Genomic DNA, 25,907 nt, shown 5'->3' with positions numbered 1-25,907 from the left:
CCGCGGCCACGGAAGCCCCTGGTTTAGAGAGAGCAAACTCATAATTTTCCCCGAAGCATTCTTCCAGGGCTCACTGGCCTGTCGGGAGCCGGGAATGTCAGGGAGCTTCAAGGCAGGCATGAATGCCGCCCTCCAAATGGGAAAGCAGGGCGAGTTCCAGCAGGCCCCCGTTTTCATGGGCACACTCAGCGTACATCCCTGTGGTTTCTAACAAGTCCCAAGAGACACCGGTTACCCTCTGTTTCCTTCCCTGAGTCAACTTATCGCAGTAGGGATTCCCGCATCCAGTGAACTGTCTCAACCAAGGAACGCCGTAGCTGCTCCTCTGGGCCTGGGGCTGCCTGCAGTGCCAAAGAAGGAACAGGACTTGAATTGCAGTAAGAACCCAAGCCGCCGTCCTCTAGGAGGCACGGTGCCTTCAGTCAGGAGGTCCTGGATGGAATGCGAAGACGAGGGTTACTCTGAGCGCAGCTCCGATTAGGGCAACGCGTAAGACCTCCGCGCCATGTGGGATGTGCCAGAACAGTGCTCGTGAACATGTGCGAGTGCTGAGGAAACCAAGCTGCTCCAAAAGAGAGGGCAGTGCGTTTCCCTACGCTCGGCGTGCACAGAGGGGCTCTAAAGGGCTACGGGCCTGGATGTTGCTTAGCAGACCCAGGTGAGCCTGGGGTTACTCAGTGTTCCTGCCGGGAACAGGGTTCCCCGGCTAGCCTCCCAGGTGTCCAGAAAGCTGTGCTGCCGTTCAAGGTATGCAGAGCACAGGCCTCCACCTACTGGAAGCTGCAGCATGCCTCCGCTTCTGCACGGCAAATCAGGGCCTTACTTCCAGGCATGGGTTCACGCTGGGTGTGCCGGGAGCCACACAACATGCTAAGATGCTGACTTTCTCCTCCAGCAGTGTGACTTCAGGTACGAGGGCAGGCCTCGCAGTGTTCCAAGCACAGCGTTCTCTCATGGCAGCTCACACAAGGGCCAAGACAGAGTCTTCCTGGGCACTTCGCACTCACCAGCCATGTTGTCCTGAGGGCGTTCGAGGGCTCTGGAGATGTAGCGCTCCTCAAGGAACGCGCAGTGTGTGATTGCCCAGCACTCGGCACACACACGGTCCTCCGAGGGAATCAACCAATGGACCTCGACGTTGCTCAGCCGTCTCACAGGTGTCTGGAGGCACTCAGTGACCTTGGAGGTAAAATGATGCACACCCGTGGGGCCTAGGAGTCCCCGGACGTGTACTTCCTTTAAAACAAAGCGACTAAGAACTCCTGGAAAGAACTGCATGCCTCCCTTTCTGAACGGCTACTCAGGGCCTAACCTGGAGGCGAGTTCTCACGTTGAGGTTCCCTTTAGCTCTAGAGCCTGTCATGCGGACCGCAACCGCGGCCACGGATGCCCCTGGTTTAGAGAGAGCAAACTCATAATTTTCCCCGAAACATTCTTCCAGGGCTCACTGGCCTGTCGGGAGCCGGGAATGTCAGGGAGCTTCAAGGCAGGCAAGAATGCCGCCCTCCAAATGGGAAAGCAGGGCTAGTTCCAGCAGGCCCCCGTTTTCATGGGCAAACTCAGCGTACATCCCTGTGGTTTCTAACGAGTCCCAAGAGACACCGGTCACCCTGTGTTTCCTTCCCTGAGTCAACTTTTCGAAGTAGGGAGTCCCGCATCCAGCGAACTGTCTCAACCAAGGAACGCCGTAGCTGCTCCTCTGGGCCTGGGGCTGCCTGCAGTGCCAAAGAAGGAAGAGGACTTGAATTGCAGTAAGAACCCAAGCCGCCGTCCTCTAAGAGGCACGGTGCCTTCAGTCAGGAGGTCCTGGATGGAATGCGAAGACGAGGGTTACTCTGAGCGCAGCTCCGATTAGGGCAACGCGTAAGAACTCCGCGCCATGTGGGATGTGCCAGAACGGTGTTCGTGAACGTGTGCGAGTGCTGAGGAAACCAAGCTGCTCCAAAAGAGAGGGCAGTGCGTTTCCCTACACTCGGCGTGCACAGAGGGTCTCTAATGGGCTACGGCCCTGGATGTTGCTTAGCAGACCCAGGTGCGCCTGGGGTTACTCAGTGTTCCTGCCGGGAACAGCGTGCCCCGGCTAGCCTCCCAGGTGTCCAGAAAGCTGTGCTGCCGTTCAAGGTATGCAGAGCAGAGGCCTCCGCCTCCTGGAAGCTGCAGCACGCCTCCGCTTCTGCACGGCAAATCAGGGCCTTACTTCCAGGCATGGGTTCACGCTGGGTGTGCCGGGAGCCACACAACATGCTAAGATGCTGACTTTCTCCTCCAGCAGAGTGACTTCAGGTACGAGGGCGGGCCTCGCAGTGTTCCAAGCACAGCGTTCTATCATGGCAGCTCACACAAGGGCCATGACAGAGTCTTCCTGGGCACTTCGCACTCACCAGCCATGTTGTCCTGAGGGCGTTCGAGGGCTCTGGAGATGTAGCGCTCCTCAAGGAACGCGCAGTGTGTGGTTGCCCAGCACTCGGCACGCACAGGGGTCCTCCGAGGGAATCAACCAATGGACCTCGACGTTGCTCAGCTGGCCCACAGTTGTCTGGAGGCACTCAGTGACCTTGGAGGGAAAATGATGCACACCCGTGGGGCCTAGGAGTCCCCGGACGTGTACTTCCTTTAAAGCAAAGCGACTAAGAACTCCTGGAAAGAGCTGCATGCCTCCCTTTCTGCACGGCTACTCAGGGCCTAACCTGGAGGCGAGTTCTCACGTTGAGGTTCCCTTTAGCTCTAGAGCCTGTCATGCGGACCTCCACCGCGGCCACGGAAGCCCCTGGTTTAGAGAGAACAAACTCATAATTTTCTCCTAAGCATTCTTCCAGGGCTCACTGGCCTGTCGGGAGCCGGGAATGTCAGGGAGCTTCAAGGCAGGCATGAATGCCGCCCTCCAAATGGGAAAGCAGGGCTAGTTCCAGCAGGCCCCCGTTTTCATGGGCACACTCAGCGTACATCCCTGTGGTTTCTAACGAGTCCCAAGAGACACCGGTTACCCTGTGTTTCCTTCCCTGAGTCAACTTATCGAAGTAGGGAGTCCCGCATCCAGCGAACTGTCTCAACCAAGGAACGCCGAAGCTGCTCCATTGGGCCTGGGGCTGCCTGCAGTGCCAAAGAAAGAACAGGACTTGGATTGCAGTAAGAACCCAAGCCGCCGTCCTCTAGGAGGCACGGTGCCTTCAGTCAGGAGGTCCTGGATGGAATGCGAAGACGAGGGTTACTCTGAGCGCAGCTCCGATTAGGGCAACGCGTAAGAACTCCGCGCCATGTGGGATGTGCCAGAACGGTGTTCGTGAACGTGTGCGAGTGCTGAGGAAACCAAGCTGCTCCAAAAGAGAGGGCAGTGCGTTTCCATACGCTCGGCGTGCACAGAGGGGCTCTAAAGTGCTACGGCCCTGGATGTTGCTTAGCAGACCTAGGTGCGCCTAGGGTTACTCAGTGTTCCTGCCGGGAACAGCGTGCCCCGGCCAGCCTCCCAGGTGTCCAGAAAGCTGTGCTGCCGTTCAAGGTATGCAGAGCAGAGGCCACCGCCTCCTGGAAACTGTAGCACGCCTCCACTTCTGCACGGCAAATCAGGGCCTTACTTCCAGGCATGTGTTCACGCTGGGTGTGCCGGGAGCCACACAACATGCTAAGATGCTGACTTTCTCCTCCTGCAGAGTGACTTCAGGTACGAGGGCAGGCCTCACAGTGTTCCAAGCACAGCGTTCTCTCATGGCAGCTCACACAAGGGCCATGACAGAGTCTTCCTGGGCACTTCGCACTCACCAGCCATGTTGTCCTGAGGGCGTTCGAGGGCTCTGGAGATGTAGCGCTCCTCAAGGAACGTGCAGTGTGTGGTTGCCCAGCACTCGGCACGCACAGGGGTCCTCCGAGGGAATCAACCAATGGACCTTGACGTTGCTCAGCCGGCCCACAGGTGTCTGGAGGCACTCAGTGACCTTGGAGGGAAAATCATGCACACCCGTGGGGCCTAGGAGTCCCCGGACGTGTACTTCCTTTAAAGCAAAGCGACTAAGAACTCCTGGAAAGAGCTGCATGCCTCCCTTTCTGCACGGCTACTCAGGGCCTAACCTGGAGGCGAGTTCTCACGTTGAGGTTCCCTTTAGCTCTAGAGCCTGTCATGCGGACCGCCACCGCAGCCACGGAAGCCCCTGGTTTAGAGAGAGCAAACTCATAATTTTCCCCGAAGCATTCTTCCAGGGCTCACTGGCCTGTCGGGAGCCGGGAATGTCAGGGAGCTTCAAGGCAGGCAAGAATGCCGCCCTCCAAATGGGAAAGCAGGGCTAGTTCCAGCAGGCCCCCGTTTTCATGGGCACACTCAGCGTACATCCCTGTGGTTTCTAACGAGTCCCAAGAGACACCGGTCGCCCTGTGTTTCCTTCCCTGAGTCAACTTATTGAAGTAGGGAGTCCCGCATCCAGCGAACTGTCTCATCCAAGGAACGCCGTAGCTGCTCCTCTGGGCCTGGGGCTGCCTGCAGTGCCAAAGAAGGAACAGGACTTGAATTGCAGTAAGAACCCAAGCCGCCGTCCTCTAGGAGGCACGGTGCCTTCAGTCAGGAGGTCCTGGATGGAATGCGAAGACGAGGGTTACTCTGAGCGCAGCTCCGATTAGGGCAACGCGTAAGACCTCCGCGCCATGTGGGATGTGCCAGAACGGTGTTCGTGAACGTGTGCGAGTGCTGAGGAAACCAAGCTGCTCCAAAAGAGAGGGCAGTGCGTTTCCCTACGCTCGGCGTGCACAGAGGGTCTCTAATGGGCTACGGCCCTGGATGTTGCTTAGCAGACCCAGGTGCGCCTGGGGTTACTCAGTGTTCCTGCCGGGAACAGCGTGCCCCGGCCAGCCTCCCAGGTGTCCAGAAAGCTGTGCTGCCGTTCAAGGTATGCAGAGCAGAGGCCTCCGCCTCCTGGAAGCTGCAGCACGCCTCCGCTTCTGCACGGCAAATCAGGGCCTTACTTCCAGGCATGGGTTCACGCTGGGTGTGCCGGGAGCCACACAACATGCTAAGATGCTGACTTTCTCCTCCAGCAGAGTGACTTCAGGTACGAGGGAGGGCCTCGCAGTGTTCCAAGCACAGCGTTCTCTCATGGCAGCTCACACAAGGGCCATGACAGAGTCTTCCTTGGCACTTCGCACTCACCAGCCATGTTGTCCTGAGGGCGTTCGAGGGCTCTGGAGATGTAGCGCTCCTCAAGGAACGCGCAGTGTGTGGTTGCCCAGCACTCGGCACGCACAGGGTTCCTCCGAGGGAATCAACCAATGGACCTCGACGTTGCTCAGCCGGCCCACAGGTGTCTGGAGGCACTCAGTGACCTTGGAGGGAAAATGATGCACACCCGTGGGGCCTAGGAGTCCCCGGACGTGTACTTCCTTTAAAGCAAAGCGACTAAGAACTCCTGGAAAGAGCTGCATGCCTCCCTTTCTGCACGGCTACTCAGGGCCTAACCTGGAGGCGAGTTCTCACGTTGAGGTTCCCTTTAGCTCTAGAGCCTGTCATGCGGACCGCCACCGGGGACACGGAAGCCCCTGGTTTAGAGAGAGCAAACTCATAATTTTCCCCGAAGCATTCTTCCAGGGCTCACTGGCCTGTCGGGAGCCGGGAATGTCAGGGAGCTTCAAGGCAGGCATGAATGCCGCCCTCCAAATGGGAAAGCAGGGCTAGTTCCAGCAGGACCCCGTTTTCATGGGCACACTCAGCGTACATCCCTGTGGTTTCTAACAAGTCCCAAGAGACACCGGTTACCCTCTGTTTCCTTCCCTGAGTCAACTTATCGCAGTAGGGATTCCCGCATCCAGTGAACTGTCTCAACCAAGGAACGCCGTAGCTGCTCCTCTGGGCCTGGGGCTGCCTGCAGTGCCAAAGAAGGAACAGGACTTGAATTGCAGTAAGAACCCAAGCCGCCGTCCTCTAGGAGGCACGGTGCCTTCAGTCAGGAGGTCCTGGATGGAATGCGAAGACGAGGGTTACTCTGAGCGCAGCTCCGATTAGGGCAACGCGTAAGACCTCCGCGCCATGTGGGATGTGCCAGAACAGTGCTCGTGAACATGTGCGAGTGCTGAGGAAACCAAGCTGCTCCAAAAGAGAGGGCAGTGCGTTTCCCTACGCTCGGCGTGCACAGAGGGGCTCTAAAGGGCTACGGGCCTGGATGTTGCTTAGCAGACCCAGGTGAGCCTGGGGTTACTCAGTGTTCCTGCCGGGAACAGGGTTCCCCGGCTAGCCTCCCAGGTGTCCAGAAAGCTGTGCTGCCGTTCAAGGTATGCAGAGCACAGGCCTCCACCTACTGGAAGCTGCAGCATGCCTCCGCTTCTGCACGGCAAATCAGGGCCTTACTTCCAGGCATGGGTTCACGCTGGGTGTGCCGGGAGCCACACAACATGCTAAGATGCTGACTTTCTCCTCCAGCAGTGTGACTTCAGGTACGAGGGCGGGCCTCGCAGTGTTCCAAGCACAGCGTTCTCTCATGGCAGCTCACACAAGGGCCAAGACAGAGTCTTCCTGGGCACTTCGCACTCACCAGCCATGTTGTCCTGAGGGCGTTCGAGGGCTCTGGAGATGTAGCGCTCCTCAAGGAACGCGCAGTGTGTGATTGCCCAGCACTCGGCACACACACGGTCCTCCGAGGGAATCAACCAATGGACCTCGACGTTGCTCAGCCGTCTCACAGGTGTCTGGAGGCACTCAGTGACCTTGGAGGTAAAATGATGCACACCCGTGGGGCCTAGGAGTCCCCGGACGTGTACTTCCTTTAAAACAAAGCGACTAAGAACTCCTGGAAAGAACTGCATGCCTCCCTTTCTGAACGGCTACTCAGGGCCTAACCTGGAGGCGAGTTCTCACGTTGAGGTTCCCTTTAGCTCTAGAGCCTGTCATGCGGACCGCAACCGCGGCCACGGAAGCCCCTGGTTTAGAGAGAGCAAACTCATAATTTTCCCCGAAACATTCTTCCAGGGCTCACTGGCCTGTCGGGAGCCGGGAATGTCAGGGAGCTTCAAGGCAGGCATGAATGCCGCCCTCCAAATGGGAAAGCAGGGCTAGTTCCAGCAGGCCCCCGTTTTCATGGGCAAACTCAGCGTACATCCCTGTGGTTTCTAACGAGTCCCAAGAGACACCGGTCACCCTGTGTTTCCTTCCCTGAGTCAACTTTTCGAAGTAGGGAGTCCCGCATCCAGCGAACTGTCTCAACCAAGGAACGCCGTAGCTGCTCCTCTGGGCCTGGGGCTGCCTGCAGTGCCAAAGAAGGAAGAGGACTTGAATTGCAGTAAGAACCCAAGCCGCCGTCCTCTAAGAGGCACGGTGCCTTCAGTCAGGAGGTCCTGGATGGAATGCGAAGACGAGGGTTACTCTGAGCGCAGCTCCGATTAGGGCAACGCGTAAGAACTCCGCGCCATGTGGGATGTGCCAGAACGGTGTTCGTGAACGTGTGCGAGTGCTGAGGAAACCAAGCTGCTCCAAAAGAGAGGGCAGTGCGTTTCCCTACACTCGGCGTGCACAGAGGGTCTCTAATGGGCTACGGCCGTGGATGTTGCTTAGCAGACCCAGGTGCGCCTGGGGTTACTCAGTGTTCCTGCCGGGAACAGCGTGCCCCGGCTAGCCTCCCAGGTGTCCAGAAAGCTGTGCTGCCGTTCAAGGTATGCAGAGCAGAGGCCTCCGCCTCCTGGAAGCTGCAGCACGCCTCCGCTTCTGCACGGCAAATCAGGGCCTTACTTCCAGGCATGGGTTCACGCTGGGTGTGCCGGGAGCCACACAACATGCTAAGATGCTGACTTTCTCCTCCAGCAGAGTGACTTCAGGTACGAGGGCGGGCCTCGCAGTGTTCCAAGCACAGCGTTCTATCATGGCAGCTCACACAAGGGCCATGACAGAGTCTTCCTGGTCACTTCGCACTCACAAGCCATGTTGTCCTGAGGGAGTTCGAGGGCTCTGGAGATGTAGCGCTCCTTAAGGAACGCGCAGTGTGTGATTGCTCAGCACACGGCACACACAGGGGTCCTCTGAGGGAATCAACCAATGGACCTCGACGTTGCTCAGCCATCTCACAGGTGTCTGGAGGCACTCAGTGACCTTGGAGTGAAAATGATGCACACCCGTGGGGCCTAGGAGTCCTCGGACGTGTACTTCCTTTAAAATAAAGCGACTAAGAACTCCTGGAAAGAGCTGCATGCCTCCCTTCTGCACGGCTACTCAGGGCCTAACCTGGAGGCGAGTTCTCACGTTGAGGTTCCCTTTAGCTCTAGAGCCTGTCATGCGGACCGCCACCGCGGCCACGGAAGCCCCTGGTTTAGAGAGAGCAAACTCATAATTTTCCCCGAAGCATTCTTCCAGGGCTCACTGGCCTGTCGGGAGCCGGGAATGTCAGGGAGCTTCAAGGCAGGCATGAATGCCGCCCTCCAAATGGGAAAGCAGGGCGAGTTCCAGCAGGCCCCCGTTTTCATGGGCACACTCATCGTACATCCCTGTGGTTTCTAACGAGTCCCAGTTGACACCGGTTACCCTGTGTTTCCTTCGCTGAGTCAACTTATCGAAGTAGGGAGTCCCGCATCCAGCGAACTGTCTCAACCAAGGAACGCCGTAGATGCTCCTCTGGGCCTGGGGCTGCCTGCAGTGCCAAAGAAGGAACAGGACTTGAATTGCAGTAAGAACCCAACCCGCCATCCTCTAGGAGGCACGGTGCCTTCAGTCAGGAGGTCCTGGATGGAATGCGAAGACGAGGGTTACTCTGAGCGCAGCTCCGATTAGGGCAACGCGTAAGACCTCCGCGCCATGTGGGATGTGCCAGAACGGTGTTCGTGAACGTGTGCGAGTGCTGAGGAAACCAAGCTGCTCCAAAAGAGAGGGCAGTGCGTTTCCCTACGCTCGGCGTGCACAGAGGGGCTCTAAAGGGCTACGGCCCTGGATGTTGCTTAGCAGACCCAGGTGCGCCTGGGGTTACTCAGTGTTCCTGCCGGGAACAGCGTGCCCCGGCCAGCCTCCCAGGTGTCCAGAAAGCTGTGCTGCCGTTCAAGGTATGCAGAGCAGAGGCCACCGCCTCCTGGAAGCTGCAGCACGCCTCCGCTTCTGCACGGCAAATCAGGGCCTTACTTCCAGGCATGTGTTCACGCTGGGTGTGCCGGGAGCCACACAACATGCTAAGATGCTGACTTTCTCCTCCAGCAGAGTGACTTCAGGTACGAGGGAGGGCCTCGCAGTGTTCCAAGCACAGCGTTCTCTCATGGCAGCTCACACAAGGGCCATGACAGAGTCTTCCTTGGCACTTCGCACTCACCAGCCATGTTGTCCTTAGGACGTTCGAGGGCTCTGGAGATGTAGCGCTCCTCAAGGAACGCGCAGTGTGTGGTTGCCCAGCACTCGGCACGCACAGGGTTCCTCCGAGGGAATCAACCAATGGACCTCGACGTTGCTCAGCCGGCCCACAGGTGTCTGGAGGCACTCAGTGACCTTGGAGGGAAAATGATGCACACCCGTGGGGCCTAGGAGTCCCCGGACGTGTACTTCCTTTAAAGCAAAGCGACTAAGAACTCCTGGAAAGAGCTGCATGCCTCCCTTTCTGCACGGCTACTCAGGGCCTAACCTGGAGGCGAGTTCTCACGTTGAGGTTCCCTTTAGCTCTAGAGCCTGTCATGCGGACCGCCACCGGGGACACGGAAGCCCCTGGTTTAGAGAGAGCAAACTCATAATTTTCCCCGAAGCATTCTTCCAGGGCTCACTGGCCTGTCGGGAGCCGGGAATGTCAGGGAGCTTCAAGGCAGGCATGAATGCCGCCCTCCAAATGGGAAAGCAGGGCTAGTTCCAGCAGGACCCCGTTTTCATGGGCACACTCAGCGTACATCCCTGTGGTTTCTAACAAGTCCCAAGAGACACCGGTTACCCTCTGTTTCCTTCCCTGAGTCAACTTATCGCAGTAGGGATTCCCGCATCCAGTGAACTGTCTCAACCAAGGAACGCCGTAGCTGCTCCTCTGGGCCTGGGGCTGCCTGCAGTGCCAAAGAAGGAACAGGACTTGAATTGCAGTAAGAACCCAAGCCGCCGTCCTCTAGGAGGCACGGTGCCTTCAGTCAGGAGGTCCTGGATGGAATGCGAAGACGAGGGTTACTCTGAGCGCAGCTCCGATTAGGGCAACGCGTAAGACCTCCGCGCCATGTGGGATGTGCCAGAACAGTGCTCGTGAACATGTGCGAGTGCTGAGGAAACCAAGCTGCTCCAAAAGAGAGGGCAGTGCGTTTCCCTACGCTCGGCGTGCACAGAGGGGCTCTAAAGGGCTACGGGCCTGGATGTTGCTTAGCAGACCCAGGTGAGCCTGGGGTTACTCAGTGTTCCTGCCGGGAACAGGGTGCCCCGGCTAGCCTCCCAGGTGTCCAGAAAGCTGTGCTGCCGTTCAAGGTATGCAGAGCACAGGCCTCCACCTACTGGAAGCTGCAGCATGCCTCCGCTTCTGCACGGCAAATCAGGGCCTTACTTCCAGGCATGGGTTCACGCTGGGTGTGCCGGGAGCCACACAACATGCTAAGATGCTGACTTTCTCCTCCAGCAGTGTGACTTCAGGTACGAGGGCAGGCCTCGCAGTGTTCCAAGCACAGCGTTCTCTCATGGCAGCTCACACAAGGGCCAAGACAGAGTCTTCCTGGGCACTTCGCACTCACCAGCCATGTTGTCCTGAGGGCGTTCGAGGGCTCTGGAGATGTAGCGCTCCTCAAGGAACGCGCAGTGTGTGATTGCCCAGCACTCGGCACACACACGGTCCTCCGAGGGAATCAACCAATGGACCTCGACGTTGCTCAGCCGTCTCACAGGTGTCTGGAGGCACTCAGTGACCTTGGAGGTAAAATGATGCACACCCGTGGGGCCTAGGAGTCCCCGGACGTGTACTTCCTTTAAAACAAAGCGACTAAGAACTCCTGGAAAGAACTGCATGCCTCCCTTTCTGAACGGCTACTCAGGGCCTAACCTGGAGGCGAGTTCTCACGTTGAGGTTCCCTTTAGCTCTAGAGCCTGTCATGCGGACCGCGACCGCGGCCACGGAAGCCCCTGCTTTAGAGAGAGCAAACTCATAATTTTCCCCGAAACATTCTTCCGGGGCTCACTGGCCTGTCGGGAGCCGGGAATGTCAGGGAGCTTCAAGGCAGGCATGAATGCCGCCCTCCAAATGGGAAAGCAGGGCTAGTTCCAGCAGGCCCCCGTTTTCATGGGCAAACTCAGCGTACATCCCTGTGGTTTCTAACGAGTCCCAAGAGACACCGGTCACCCTGTGTTTCCTTCCCTGAGTCAACTTTTCGAAGTAGGGAGTCCCGCATCCAGCGAACTGTCTCAACCAAGGAACGCCGTAGCTGCTCCTCTGGGCCTGGGGCTGCCTGCAGTGCCAAAGAAGGAAGAGGACTTGAATTGCAGTAAGAACCCAAGCCGCCGTCCTCTAAGAGGCACGGTGCCTTCAGTCAGGAGGTCCTGGATGGAATGCGAAGACGAGGGTTACTCTGAGCGCAGCTCCGATTAGGGCAACGCGTAAGACCTCCGCGCCATGTGGGATGTGCCAGAACGGTGTTCGTGAACGTGTGCGAGTGCTGAGGAAACCAAGCTGCTCCAAAAGAGAGGGCAGTGCGTTTCCCTACACTCGGCGTGCACAGAGGGTCTCTAATGGGCTACGGCCCTGGATGTTGCTTAGCAGACCCAGGTGCGCCTGGGGTTACTCAGTGTTCCTGCCGGGAACAGCGTGCCCCGGCCAGCCTCCCAGGTGTCCAGAAAGCTGTGCTGCCGTTCAAGGTATGCAGAGCAGAGGCCTCCGCCTCCTGGAAGCTGCAGCACGCCTCCGCTTCTGCACGGCAAATCAGGGCCTTACTTCCAGGCATGTGTTCACGCTGGGTGTGCCGGGAGCCACACAACATGCTAAGATGCTGACTTTCTCCTCCAGCAGAGTGACTTCAGGTACGAGGGAGGGCCTCGCAGTGTTCCAAGCACAGCGTTCTCTCATGGCAGCTCACACAAGGGCCATGACAGAGTCTTCCTTGGCACTTCGCACTCACCAGCCATGTTGTCCTGAGGGCGTTCGAGGGCTCTGGAGATGTAGCGCTCCTCAAGGAACGCGCAGTGTGTGGTTGCCCAGCACTCGGCACGCACAGGGTTCCTCCGAGGGAATCAACCAATGGACCTCGACGTTGCTCAGCCGGCCCACAGGTGTCTGGAGGCACTCAGTGACCTTGGAGAGAAAATGATGCACACCCGTGGGGCCTAGGAGTCCCCGGACGTGTACTTCCTTTAAAGCAAAGCGACTAAGAACTCCTGGAAAGAGCTGCATGCCTCCCTTTCTGCACGGCTACTCAGGGCCTAACCTGGAGGCGAGTTCTCACGTTGAGGTTCCCTTTAGCTCTAGAGCCTGTCATGCGGACCGCGACCGCGGCCACGGAAGCCCCTGCTTTAGAGAGAGCAAACTCATAATTTTCCCCGAAACATTCTTCCGGGGCTCACTGGCCTGTCGGGAGCCGGGAATGTCAGGGAGCTTCAAGGCAGGCATGAATGCCGCCCTCCAAATGGGAAAGCAGGGCTAGTTCCAGCAGGCCCCCGTTTTCATGGGCAAACTCAGCGTACATCCCTGTGGTTTCTAACGAGTCCCAAGAGACACCGGTCACCCTGTGTTTCCTTCCCTGAGTCAACTTTTCGAAGTAGGGAGTCCCGCATCCAGCGAACTGTCTCAACCAAGGAACGCCGTAGCTGCTCCTCTGGGCCTGGGGCTGCCTGCAGTGCCAAAGAAGGAAGAGGACTTGAATTGCAGTAAGAACCCAAGCCGCCGTCCTCTAAGAGGCACGGTGCCTACAGTCAGGAGGTCCTGGATGGAATGCGAAGACGAGGGTTACTCTGAGCGCAGCTCCGATTAGGGCAACGCGTAAGACCTCCGCGCCATGTGGGATGTGCCAGAACGGTGTTTGTGAATGTGTGCGAGTGCTGAGGAAACCAAGCTGCTCCAAAAGAGAGGGCAGTGCGTTTCCGTACGCTCAGCGTGCACAGAGGGGCTCTAAAGGGCTACGGTCCTGGATGTCGCTTAGCAGACCCAGGTGCGCCTGGGGTTACTCAGTGTTCCTGCCGGGAACAGCATGCCCCGGCCAGCCTCCCAGGTGTCCAGAAAGCTGTGCTGCCGTTCAAGGTATGCAGAGCAGAGGCCACCGCCTCCTGGAAGCTGCAGCACGCCTCCGCTTCTGCACGGCAAATCAGGGCCTTACTTCCAGGCATGGGTTCACGCTGGGTGTGCCGGGAGCCACACAACATGCTAAGATGCTGACTTTCTCCTCCAGCAGAGTGACTTCAGGTACGAGGGAGGGCCTCGCAGTGTTCCAAGCACAGCGTTCTCTCATGGCAGCTCACACAAGGGCCATGACAGAGTCTTCCTGGGCACTTCGCACTCACCAGCCATGTTGTCCTGAGGGCGTTCGAGGGCTCTGGAGATGTAGCGCTCCTCAAGGAACGTGCAGTGTGTGGTTGCCCAGCACTCGGCACGCACAGGGGTCCTCCGAGGGAATCAACCAATGGACCTCGACGTTGCTCAGCCGTCTCACAGGTGTCTGGAGGCACACAGTGACCTTGGAGGTAAAATGATGCACACCCGTGGGGCCTAGGAGTCCCCGGACGTGTACTATCTTTAAAGCAAAGCGACTAAGAATTCCTGGAAAGAACTGCATGCCTCCCTTTCTGCACGGCTACTCAGGGCCTAACCTGGAGGCGAGTTCTCACGTTGAGGTTCCCTTTAGCTCTAGAGCCTGTCATGCGGACCGCCACCGCGGCCACGGAAGCCCCTTGTTTAGAGAGAGCAAACTCATAATTTTCCCCGAAACATTCTTCCAGGGCTCACTGGCCTGTCGGGAGCCGGGAATGTCAGGGAGCTTCAAGGCAGGCATGAATTCCGCCCTCCAAATGGGAAAGCAGGGCTAGTTCCAGCAGGCCCCCGTTTTCATGGGCAAACTCAGCGTACATCCCTGTGGTTTCTAACGAGTCCCAAGAGACACCGGTCACCCTGTGTTTCCTTCCCTGAGTCAACTTTTCGAAGTAGGGAGTCCCGCATCCAGCGAACTGTCTCAACCAAGGAACGCCGTAGCTGCTCCTCTGGGCCTGGGGCTGCCTGCAGTGCCAAAGAAGGAACAGGACTTGAATTGCAGTAAGAACCCAAGCCGCCGTCCTCTAAGAGGCACGGTGCCTTCAGTCAGGAGGTCCTGGATGGAATGCGAAGACGAGGGTTACTCTGAGGCTCCGATTAGGGCAACGCGTAAGACCTCCGCGCCATGTGGGATGTGCCAGAACGGTGTTTGTGAATGTGTGCGAGTGCTGAGGAAACCAAGCTGCTCCAAAAGAGAGGGCAGTGCGTTTCCGTACGCTCAGCGTGCACAGAGGGGCTCTAAAGGGCTACGGTCCTGGATGTTGCTTAGCAGACCCAGGTGCGCCTGGGGTTACTCAGTGTTCCTGCCGGGAACAGCGTGCCCCGGCCAGCCTCCCAGGTGTCCAGAAAGCTGTGCTGCCGTTCAAGGTATGCAGAGCAGAGGCCTCCGCCTCCTGGAAGCTGCAGCACGCCTCCGCTTCTGCACGGCAAATCAGGGCCTTACTTCCAGGCATGGGTTCACGCTGGGTGTGCCGGGAGCCACACAACATGCTAAGATGCTGACTTTCTCCTCCAGCAGAGTGACTTCAGGTACGAGGGAGGGCCTCGCAGTGTTCCAAGCACAGCGTTCTCTCATGGCAGCTCACACAAGGGCCATGACAGAGTCTTCCTGGGCACTTCGCACTCACCAGCCATGTTGTCCTGAGGGCGTTCGAGGGCTCTGGAGATGTAGCGCTCCTCAAGGAACGCGCAGTGTGTGGTTGCCCAGCACTCGGCACGCACAGGGGTCCTCCGAGGGAATCAACCAATGGACCTCGACGTTGCTCAGCCGGCCCACAGGTGTCTGGAGGCACTCAGTGACCTTGGAGGGAAAATGATGCACACCCGTGGGGCCTAGGAGTCCCCGGACGTGTACTTCCTTTAAAACAAAGCGACTAAGAACTCCTGGAAAGAGCTGCATGCCTCCCTTTCTGCACGGCTACTCAGGGCCTAACCTGGAGGCGAGTTCTCACGTTGAGGTTCCCTTTAGCTCTAGAGCCTGTCATGCGGACCGCCATCCGCGGCCACGGAAGCCCCTGGTTTAGAGAGAGCAAACTCATAATTTTCCCCTAAGCATTCTTCCCGGGCTCACTGGCCTGTCGGGAGCCGGGAATGTCAGGGAGCTTCAAGACAGGCATGAATGCCGCCCTCCAAATGGGAAAGCAGGGCTAGTTCCAGCAGGCCCCCGTTTTCATGGGCACACTCAGCGTACATCCCTGTGGTTTCTAACGAGTCCCAAGAGACACCGGTTACCCTGTGTTTCCTTCCCTGAGTCAACTTATCGAAGTAGGGAGTCCCGCATCCAGCGAACTGTCTCAACCAAGGAACGCCGAAGCTGCTCCTCTGGGCCTGGGGCTGCCTGCAGTGCCAAAGAAAGAACAGGACTTGGATTGCAGTAAGAACCCAAGCCGCCGTCCTCTAGGAGGCACGGTGCCTTCAGTCAGGAGGTCCTGGATGGAATGCGAAGACGAGGGTTACTCTGAGCGCAGCTCCGATTAGGGCAACGCGTAAGAACTCCGCGCCATGTGGGATGTGCCAGAACGGTGTTCGTGAACGTGTGCGAGTGCTGAGGAAACCAAGCTGCTCCAAAAGAGAGGGCAGTGCGTTTCCCTACACTCGGCGTGCACAGAGGGTCTCTAATGGGCTACGGCCCTGGATGTTGCTTAGCAGACCCAGGTGCGCCTGGGGTTACTCAGTGTTCCTGCCGGGAACAGCGTGCCCCGGCCAGCCTCCCAGGTGTCCAGAAAGCTGTGCTGCCGTTCAAGGTATGCAGAGCAGAGGCCTCCGCCTCCTGGAAGCTGCAGCACGCCTCCGCTTCTGCACGGCAAATCAGGGCCTTACTTCCAGGCATGGGTTCACGCTGGGTGTGCCGGGAGCCACACAACATGCTAAGATGCTGACTTTCTCCTCCAGCAGAGTGACTTCAGGTACGAGGGAGGGCCTCGCAGTGTTCCAAGCACAGCGTTCTCTCATGGCAGCTCACACAAGGGCCATGACAGAGTCTTCCTTGGCACTTCGCACTCACCAGCCATGTTGTCCTTAGGACGTTCGAGGGCTCTGGAGATGTAGCGCTCCTCAAGGAACGCGCAGTGTGTGGTTGCCCAGCACTCGGCACGCACAGGGTTCCTCCGAGGGAATCAACCAATGGACCTCGACGTTGCTCAGCCGGCCCACAGGTGTCTGGAGGCACTCAGTGACCTTGGAGGGAAAATGATGCACACCCGTGGGGCCTAGGAGTCCCCGGACGTGTACTTCCTTTAAAGCAAAGCGACTAAGAACTCCTGGAAAGAGCTGCATGCCTCCCTTTCTGCACGGCTACTCAGGGCCTAACCTGGAGGCGAGTTCTCACGTTGAGGTTCCCTTTAGCTCTAGAGCCTGTCATGCGGACCGCCACCGGGGACACGGAAGCCCCTGGTTTAGAGAGAGCAAACTCATAATTTTCCCCGAAGCATTCTTCCAGGGCTCACTGGCCTGTCGGGAGCCGGGAATGTCAGGGAGCTTCAAGGCAGGCATGAATGCCGCCCTCCAAATGGGAAAGCAGGGCTAGTTCCAGCAGGACCCCGTTTTCATGGGCACACTCAGCGTACATCCCTGTGGTTTCTAACAAGTCCCAAGAGACACCGGTTACCCTCTGTTTCCTTCCCTGAGTCAACTTATCGCAGTAGGGATTCCCGCATCCAGTGAACTGTCTCAACCAAGGAACGCCGTAGCTGCTCCTCTGGGCCTGGGGCTGCCTGCAGTGCCAAAGAAGGAACAGGACTTGAATTGCAGTAAGAACCCAAGCCGCCGTCCTCTAGGAGGCACGGTGCCTTCAGTCAGGAGGTCCTGGATGGAATGCGAAGACGAGGGTTACTCTGAGCGCAGCTCCGATTAGGGCAACGCGTAAGACCTCCGCGCCATGTGGGATGTGCCAGAACAGTGCTCGTGAACATGTGCGAGTGCTGAGGAAACCAAGCTGCTCCAAAAGAGAGGGCAGTGCGTTTCCCTACGCTCGGCGTGCACAGAGGGGCTCTAAAGGGCTACGGGCCTGGATGTTGCTTAGCAGACCCAGGTGAGCCTGGGGTTACTCAGTGTTCCTGCCGGGAACAGGGTGCCCCGGCTAGCCTCCCAGGTGTCCAGAAAGCTGTGCTGCCGTTCAAGGTATGCAGAGCACAGGCCTCCACCTACTGGAAGCTGCAGCATGCCTCCGCTTCTGCACGGCAAATCAGGGCCTTACTTCCAGGCATGGGTTCACGCTGGGTGTGCCGGGAGCCACACAACATGCTAAGATGCTGACTTTCTCCTCCAGCAGTGTGACTTCAGGTACGAGGGCAGGCCTCGCAGTGTTCCAAGCACAGCGTTCTCTCATGGCAGCTCACACAAGGGCCAAGACAGAGTCTTCCTGGGCACTTCGCACTCACCAGCCATGTTGTCCTGAGGGCGTTCGAGGGCTCTGGAGATGTAGCGCTCCTCAAGGAACGCGCAGTGTGTGATTGCCCAGCACTCGGCACACACACGGTCCTCCGAGGGAATCAACCAATGGACCTCGACGTTGCTCAGCCGTCTCACAGGTGTCTGGAGGCACTCAGTGACCTTGGAGGTAAAATGATGCACACCCGTGGGGCCTAGGAGTCCCCGGACGTGTACTTCCTTTAAAACAAAGCGACTAAGAACTCCTGGAAAGAACTGCATGCCTCCCTTTCTGAACGGCTACTCAGGGCCTAACCTGGAGGCGAGTTCTCACGTTGAGGTTCCCTTTAGCTCTAGAGCCTGTCATGCGGACCGCGACCGCGGCCACGGAAGCCCCTGCTTTAGAGAGAGCAAACTCATAATTTTCCCCGAAACATTCTTCCGGGGCTCACTGGCCTGTCGGGAGCCGGGAATGTCAGGGAGCTTCAAGGCAGGCATGAATGCCGCCCTCCAAATGGGAAAGCAGGGCTAGTTCCAGCAGGCCCCCGTTTTCATGGGCAAACTCAGCGTACATCCCTGTGGTTTCTAACGAGTCCCAAGAGACACCGGTCACCCTGTGTTTCCTTCCCTGAGTCAACTTTTCGAAGTAGGGAGTCCCGCATCCAGCGAACTGTCTCAACCAAGGAACGCCGTAGCTGCTCCTCTGGGCCTGGGGCTGCCTGCAGTGCCAAAGAAGGAAGAGGACTTGAATTGCAGTAAGAACCCAAGCCGCCGTCCTCTAAGAGGCACGGTGCCTTCAGTCAGGAGGTCCTGGATGGAATGCGAAGACGAGGGTTACTCTGAGCGCAGCTCCGATTAGGGCAACGCGTAAGACCTCCGCGCCATGTGGGATGTGCCAGAACGGTGTTCGTGAACGTGTGCGAGTGCTGAGGAAACCAAGCTGCTCCAAAAGAGAGGGCAGTGCGTTTCCCTACACTCGGCGTGCACAGAGGGTCTCTAATGGGCTACGGCCCTGGATGTTGCTTAGCAGACCCAGGTGCGCCTGGGGTTACTCAGTGTTCCTGCCGGGAACAGCGTGCCCCGGCCAGCCTCCCAGGTGTCCAGAAAGCTGTGCTGCCGTTCAAGGTATGCAGAGCAGAGGCCTCCGCCTCCTGGAAGCTGCAGCACGCCTCCGCTTCTGCACGGCAAATCAGGGCCTTACTTCCAGGCATGTGTTCACGCTGGGTGTGCCGGGAGCCACACAACATGCTAAGATGCTGACTTTCTCCTCCAGCAGAGTGACTTCAGGTACGAGGGAGGGCCTCGCAGTGTTCCAAGCACAGCGTTCTCTCATGGCAGCTCACACAAGGGCCATGACAGAGTCTTCCTTGGCACTTCGCACTCACCAGCCATGTTGTCCTGAGGGCGTTCGAGGGCTCTGGAGATGTAGCGCTCCTCAAGGAACGCGCAGTGTGTGGTTGCCCAGCACTCGGCACGCACAGGGTTCCTCCGAGGGAATCAACCAATGGACCTCGACGTTGCTCAGCCGGCCCACAGGTGTCTGGAGGCACTCAGTGACCTTGGAGAGAAAATGATGCACACCCGTGGGGCCTAGGAGTCCCCGGACGTGTACTTCCTTTAAAGCAAAGCGACTAAGAACTCCTGGAAAGAGCTGCATGCCTCCCTTTCTGCACGGCTACTCAGGGCCTAACCTGGAGGCGAGTTCTCACGTTGAGGTTCCCTTTAGCTCTAGAGCCTGTCATGCGGACCGCGACCGCGGCCACGGAAGCCCCTGCTTTAGAGAGAGCAAACTCATAATTTTCCCCGAAACATTCTTCCGGGGCTCACTGGCCTGTCGGGAGCCGGGAATGTCAGGGAGCTTCAAGGCAGGCATGAATGCCGCCCTCCAAATGGGAAAGCAGGGCTAGTTCCAGCAGGCCCCCGTTTTCATGGGCAAACTCAGCGTACATCCCTGTGGTTTCTAACGAGTCCCAAGAGACACCGGTCACCCTGTGTTTCCTTCCCTGAGTCAACTTTTCGAAGTAGGGAGTCCCGCATCCAGCGAACTGTCTCAACCAAGGAACGCCGTAGCTGCTCCTCTGGGCCTGGGGCTGCCTGCAGTGCCAAAGAAGGAAGAGGACTTGAATTGCAGTAAGAACCCAAGCCGCCGTCCTCTAAGAGGCACGGTGCCTACAGTCAGGAGGTCCTGGATGGAATGCGAAGACGAGGGTTACTCTGAGCGCAGCTCCGATTAGGGCAACGCGTAAGACCTCCGCGCCATGTGGGATGTGCCAGAACGGTGTTTGTGAATGTGTGCGAGTGCTGAGGAAACCAAGCTGCTCCAAAAGAGAGGGCAGTGCGTTTCCGTACGCTCAGCGTGCACAGAGGGGCTCTAAAGGGCTACGGTCCTGGATGTCGCTTAGCAGACCCAGGTGCGCCTGGGGTTACTCAGTGTTCCTGCCGGGAACAGCATGCCCCGGCCAGCCTCCCAGGTGTCCAGAAAGCTGTGCTGCCGTTCAAGGTATGCAGAGCAGAGGCCACCGCCTCCTGGAAGCTGCAGCACGCCTCCGCTTCTGCACGGCAAATCAGGGCCTTACTTCCAGGCATGGGTTCACGCTGGGTGTGCCGGGAGCCACACAACATGCTAAGATGCTGACTTTCTCCTCCAGCAGAGTGACTTCAGGTACGAGGGAGGGCCTCGCAGTGTTCCAAGCACAGCGTTCTCTCATGGCAGCTCACACAAGGGCCATGACAGAGTCTTCCTGGGCACTTCGCACTCACCAGCCATGTTGTCCTGAGGGCGTTCGAGGGCTCTGGAGATGTAGCGCTCCTCAAGGAACGTGCAGTGTGTGGTTGCCCAGCACTCGGCACGCACAGGGGTCCTCCGAGGGAATCAACCAATGGACCTCGACGTTGCTCAGCCGTCTCACAGGTGTCTGGAGGCACACAGTGACCTTGGAGGTAAAATGATGCACACCCGTGGGGCCTAGGAGTCCCCGGACGTGTACTATCTTTAAAGCAAAGCGACTAAGAATTCCTGGAAAGAACTGCATGCCTCCCTTTCTGCACGGCTACTCAGGGCCTAACCTGGAGGCGAGTTCTCACGTTGAGGTTCCCTTTAGCTCTAGAGCCTGTCATGCGGACCGCCACCGCGGCCACGGAAGCCCCTTGTTTAGAGAGAGCAAACTCATAATTTTCCCCGAAACATTCTTCCAGGGCTCACTGGCCTGTCGGGAGCCGGGAATGTCAGGGAGCTTCAAGGCAGGCATGAATTCCGCCCTCCAAATGGGAAAGCAGGGCTAGTTCCAGCAGGCCCCCGTTTTCATGGGCAAACTCAGCGTACATCCCTGTGGTTTCTAACGAGTCCCAAGAGACACCGGTCACCCTGTGTTTCCTTCCCTGAGTCAACTTTTCGAAGTAGGGAGTCCCGCATCCAGCGAACTGTCTCAACCAAGGAACGCCGTAGCTGCTCCTCTGGGCCTGGGGCTGCCTGCAGTGCCAAAGAAGGAACAGGACTTGAATTGCAGTAAGAACCCAAGCCGCCGTCCTCTAAGAGGCACGGTGCCTTCAGTCAGGAGGTCCTGGATGGAATGCGAAGACGAGGGTTACTCTGAGGCTCCGATTAGGGCAACGCGTAAGACCTCCGCGCCATGTGGGATGTGCCAGAACGGTGTTTGTGAATGTGTGCGAGTGCTGAGGAAACCAAGCTGCTCCAAAAGAGAGGGCAGTGCGTTTCCGTACGCTCAGCGTGCACAGAGGGGCTCTAAAGGGCTACGGTCCTGGATGTTGCTTAGCAGACCCAGGTGCGCCTGGGGTTACTCAGTGTTCCTGCCGGGAACAGCGTGCCCCGGCCAGCCTCCCAGGTGTCCAGAAAGCTGTGCTGCCGTTCAAGGTATGCAGAGCAGAGGCCTCCGCCTCCTGGAAGCTGCAGCACGCCTCCGCTTCTGCACGGCAAATCAGGGCCTTACTTCCAGGCATGGGTTCACGCTGGGTGTGCCGGGAGCCACACAACATGCTAAGATGCTGACTTTCTCCTCCAGCAGAGTGACTTCAGGTACGAGGGAGGGCCTCGCAGTGTTCCAAGCACAGCGTTCTCTCATGGCAGCTCACACAAGGGCCATGACAGAGTCTTCCTGGGCACTTCGCACTCACCAGCCATGTTGTCCTGAGGGCGTTCGAGGGCTCTGGAGATGTAGCGCTCCTCAAGGAACGCGCAGTGTGTGGTTGCCCAGCACTCGGCACGCACAGGGGTCCTCCGAGGGAATCAACCAATGGACCTCGACGTTGCTCAGCCGGCCCACAGGTGTCTGGAGGCACTCAGTGACCTTGGAGGGAAAATGATGCACACCCGTGGGGCCTAGGAGTCCCCGGACGTGTACTTCCTTTAAAACAAAGCGACTAAGAACTCCTGGAAAGAGCTGCATGCCTCCCTTTCTGCACGGCTACTCAGGGCCTAACCTGGAGGCGAGTTCTCACGTTGAGGTTCCCTTTAGCTCTAGAGCCTGTCATGCGGACCGCCATCCGCGGCCACGGAAGCCCCTGGTTTAGAGAGAGCAAACTCATAATTTTCCCCTAAGCATTCTTCCCGGGCTCACTGGCCTGTCGGGAGCCGGGAATGTCAGGGAGCTTCAAGACAGGCATGAATGCCGCCCTCCAAATGGGAAAGCAGGGCTAGTTCCAGCAGGCCCCCGTTTTCATGGGCACACTCAGCGTACATCCCTGTGGTTTCTAACGAGTCCCAAGAGACACCGGTTACCCTGTGTTTCCTTCCCTGAGTCAACTTATCGAAGTAGGGAGTCCCGCATCCAGCGAACTGTCTCAACCAAGGAACGCCGAAGCTGCTCCTCTGGGCCTGGGGCTGCCTGCAGTGCCAAAGAAAGAACAGGACTTGGATTGCAGTAAGAACCCAAGCCGCCGTCCTCTAGGAGGCACGGTGCCTTCAGTCAGGAGGTCCTGGATGGAATGCGAAGACGAGGGTTACTCTGAGCGCAGCTCCGATTAGGGCAACGCGTAAGAACTCCGCGCCATGTGGGATGTGCCAGAACGGTGTTCGTGAACGTGTGCGAGTGCTGAGGAAACCAAGCTGCTCCAAAAGAGAGGGCAGTGCGTTTCCCTACACTCGGCGTGCACAGAGGGTCTCTAATGGGCTACGGCCCTGGATGTTGCTTAGCAGACCCAGGTGCGCCTGGGGTTACTCAGTGTTCCTGCCGGGAACAGCGTGCCCCGGCCAGCCTCCCAGGTGTCCAGAAAGCTGTGCTGCCGTTCAAGGTATGCAGAGCAGAGGCCTCCGCCTCCTGGAAGCTGCAGCACGCCTCCGCTTCTGCACGGCAAATCAGGGCCTTACTTCCAGGCATGGGTTCACGCTGGGTGTGCCGGGAGCCACACAACATGCTAAGATGCTGACTTTCTCCTCCAGCAGAGTGACTTCAGGTACGAGGGAGGGCCTCGCAGTGTTCCAAGCACAGCGTTCTCTCATGGCAGCTCACACAAGGGCCATGACAGAGTCTTCCTTGGCACTTCGCACTCACCAGCCATGTTGTCCTTAGGACGTTCGAGGGCTCTGGAGATGTAGCGCTCCTCAAGGAACGCGCAGTGTGTGGTTGCCCAGCACTCGGCACGCACAGGGTTCCTCCGAGGGAATCAACCAATGGACCTCGACGTTGCTCAGCCGGCCCACAGGTGTCTGGAGGCACTCAGTGACCTTGGAGGGAAAATGATGCACACCCGTGGGGCCTAGGAGTCCCCGGACGTGTACTTCCTTTAAAGCAAAGCGACTAAGAACTCCTGGAAAGAGCTGCATGCCTCCCTTTCTGCACGGCTACTCAGGGCCTAACCTGGAGGCGAGTTCTCACGTTGAGGTTCCCTTTAGCTCTAGAGCCTGTCATGCGGACCGCCACCGGGGACACGGAAGCCCCTGGTTTAGAGAGAGCAAACTCATAATTTTCCCCGAAGCATTCTTCCAGGGCTCACTGGCCTGTCGGGAGCCGGGAATGTCAGGGAGCTTCAAGGCAGGCATGAATGCCGCCCTCCAAATGGGAAAGCAGGGCTAGTTCCAGCAGGACCCCGTTTTCATGGGCACACTCAGCGTACATCCCTGTGGTTTCTAACAAGTCCCAAGAGACACCGGTTACCCTCTGTTTCCTTCCCTGAGTCAACTTATCGCAGTAGGGATTCCCGCATCCAGTGAACTGTCTCAACCAAGGAACGCCGTAGCTGCTCCTCTGGGCCTGGGGCTGCCTGCAGTGCCAAAGAAGGAACAGGACTTGAATTGCAGTAAGAACCCAAGCCGCCGTCCTCTAGGAGGCACGGTGCCTTCAGTCAGGAGGTCCTGGATGGAATGCGAAGACGAGGGTTACTCTGAGCGCAGCTCCGATTAGGGCAACGCGTAAGACCTCCGCGCCATGTGGGATGTGCCAGAACAGTGCTCGTGAACATGTGCGAGTGCTGAGGAAACCAAGCTGCTCCAAAAGAGAGGGCAGTGCGTTTCCCTACGCTCGGCGTGCACAGAGGGGCTCTAAAGGGCTACGGGCCTGGATGTTGCTTAGCAGACCCAGGTGAGCCTGGGGTTACTCAGTGTTCCTGCCGGGAACAGGGTGCCCCGGCTAGCCTCCCAGGTGTCCAGAAAGCTGTGCTGCCGTTCAAGGTATGCAGAGCACAGGCCTCCACCTACTGGAAGCTGCAGCATGCCTCCGCTTCTGCACGGCAAATCAGGGCCTTACTTCCAGGCATGGGTTCACGCTGGGTGTGCCGGGAGCCACACAACATGCTAAGATGCTGACTTTCTCCTCCAGCAGTGTGACTTCAGGTACGAGGGCAGGCCTCGCAGTGTTCCAAGCACAGCGTTCTCTCATGGCAGCTCACACAAGGGCCAAGACAGAGTCTTCCTGGGCACTTCGCACTCACCAGCCATGTTGTCCTGAGGGCGTTCGAGGGCTCTGGAGATGTAGCGCTCCTCAAGGAACGCGCAGTGTGTGATTGCCCAGCACTCGGCACACACACGGTCCTCCGAGGGAATCAACCAATGGACCTCGACGTTGCTCAGCCGTCTCACAGGTGTCTGGAGGCACTCAGTGACCTTGGAGGTAAAATGATGCACACCCGTGGGGCCTAGGAGTCCCCGGACGTGTACTTCCTTTAAAACAAAGCGACTAAGAACTCCTGGAAAGAACTGCATGCCTCCCTTTCTGAACGGCTACTCAGGGCCTAACCTGGAGGCGAGTTCTCACGTTGAGGTTCCCTTTAGCTCTAGAGCCTGTCATGCGGACCGCGACCGCGGCCACGGAAGCCCCTGCTTTAGAGAGAGCAAACTCATAATTTTCCCCGAAACATTCTTCCGGGGCTCACTGGCCTGTCGGGAGCCGGGAATGTCAGGGAGCTTCAAGGCAGGCATGAATGCCGCCCTCCAAATGGGAAAGCAGGGCTAGTTCCAGCAGGCCCCCGTTTTCATGGGCAAACTCAGCGTACATCCCTGTGGTTTCTAACGAGTCCCAAGAGACACCGGTCACCCTGTGTTTCCTTCCCTGAGTCAACTTTTCGAAGTAGGGAGTCCCGCATCCAGCGAACTGTCTCAACCAAGGAACGCCGTAGCTGCTCCTCTGGGCCTGGGGCTGCCTGCAGTGCCAAAGAAGGAACAGGACTTGAATTGCAGTAAGAACCCAAGCCGCCGTCCTCTAAGAGGCACGGTGCCTTCAGTCAGGAGGTCCTGGATGGAATGCGAAGACGAGGGTTACTCTGAGCGCAGCTCCGATTAGGGCAACGCGTAAGACCTCCGCGCCATGTGGGATGTGCCAGAACGGTGTTCGTGAACGTGTGCGAGTGCTGAGGAAACCAAGCTGCTCCAAAAGAGAGGGCAGTGCGTTTCCCTACACTCGGCGTGCACAGAGGGTCTCTAATGGGCTACGGCCCTGGATGTTGCTTAGCAGACCCAGGTGCGCCTGGGGTTACTCAGTGTTCCTGCCGGGAACAGCGTGCCCCGGCCAGCCTCCCAGGTGTCCAGAAAGCTGTGCTGCCGTTCAAGGTATGCAGAGCAGAGGCCTCCGCCTCCTGGAAGCTGCAGCACGCCTCCGCTTCTGCACGGCAAATCAGGGCCTTACTTCCAGGCATGTGTTCACGCTGGGTGTGCCGGGAGCCACACAACATGCTAAGATGCTGACTTTCTCCTCCAGCAGAGTGACTTCAGGTACGAGGGAGGGCCTCGCAGTGTTCCAAGCACAGCGTTCTCTCATGGCAGCTCACACAAGGGCCATGACAGAGTCTTCCTTGGCACTTCGCACTCACCAGCCATGTTGTCCTGAGGGCGTTCGAGGGCTCTGGAGATGTAGCGCTCCTCAAGGAACGCGCAGTGTGTGGTTGCCCAGCACTCGGCACGCACAGGGTTCCTCCGAGGGAATCAACCAATGGACCTCGACGTTGCTCAGCCGGCCCACAGGTGTCTGGAGG

The sequence above is a fragment of the Grampus griseus genome (assembly GCF_964374135.1).
Source record: "Grampus griseus genome assembly, chromosome: 9".
NCBI classification, from domain to species: domain Eukaryota; kingdom Metazoa; phylum Chordata; class Mammalia; order Artiodactyla; family Delphinidae; genus Grampus; species Grampus griseus.
The sequence above is the reverse complement of the archived record's forward strand: the minus strand, read 5'-3'. Positions refer to the sequence as shown.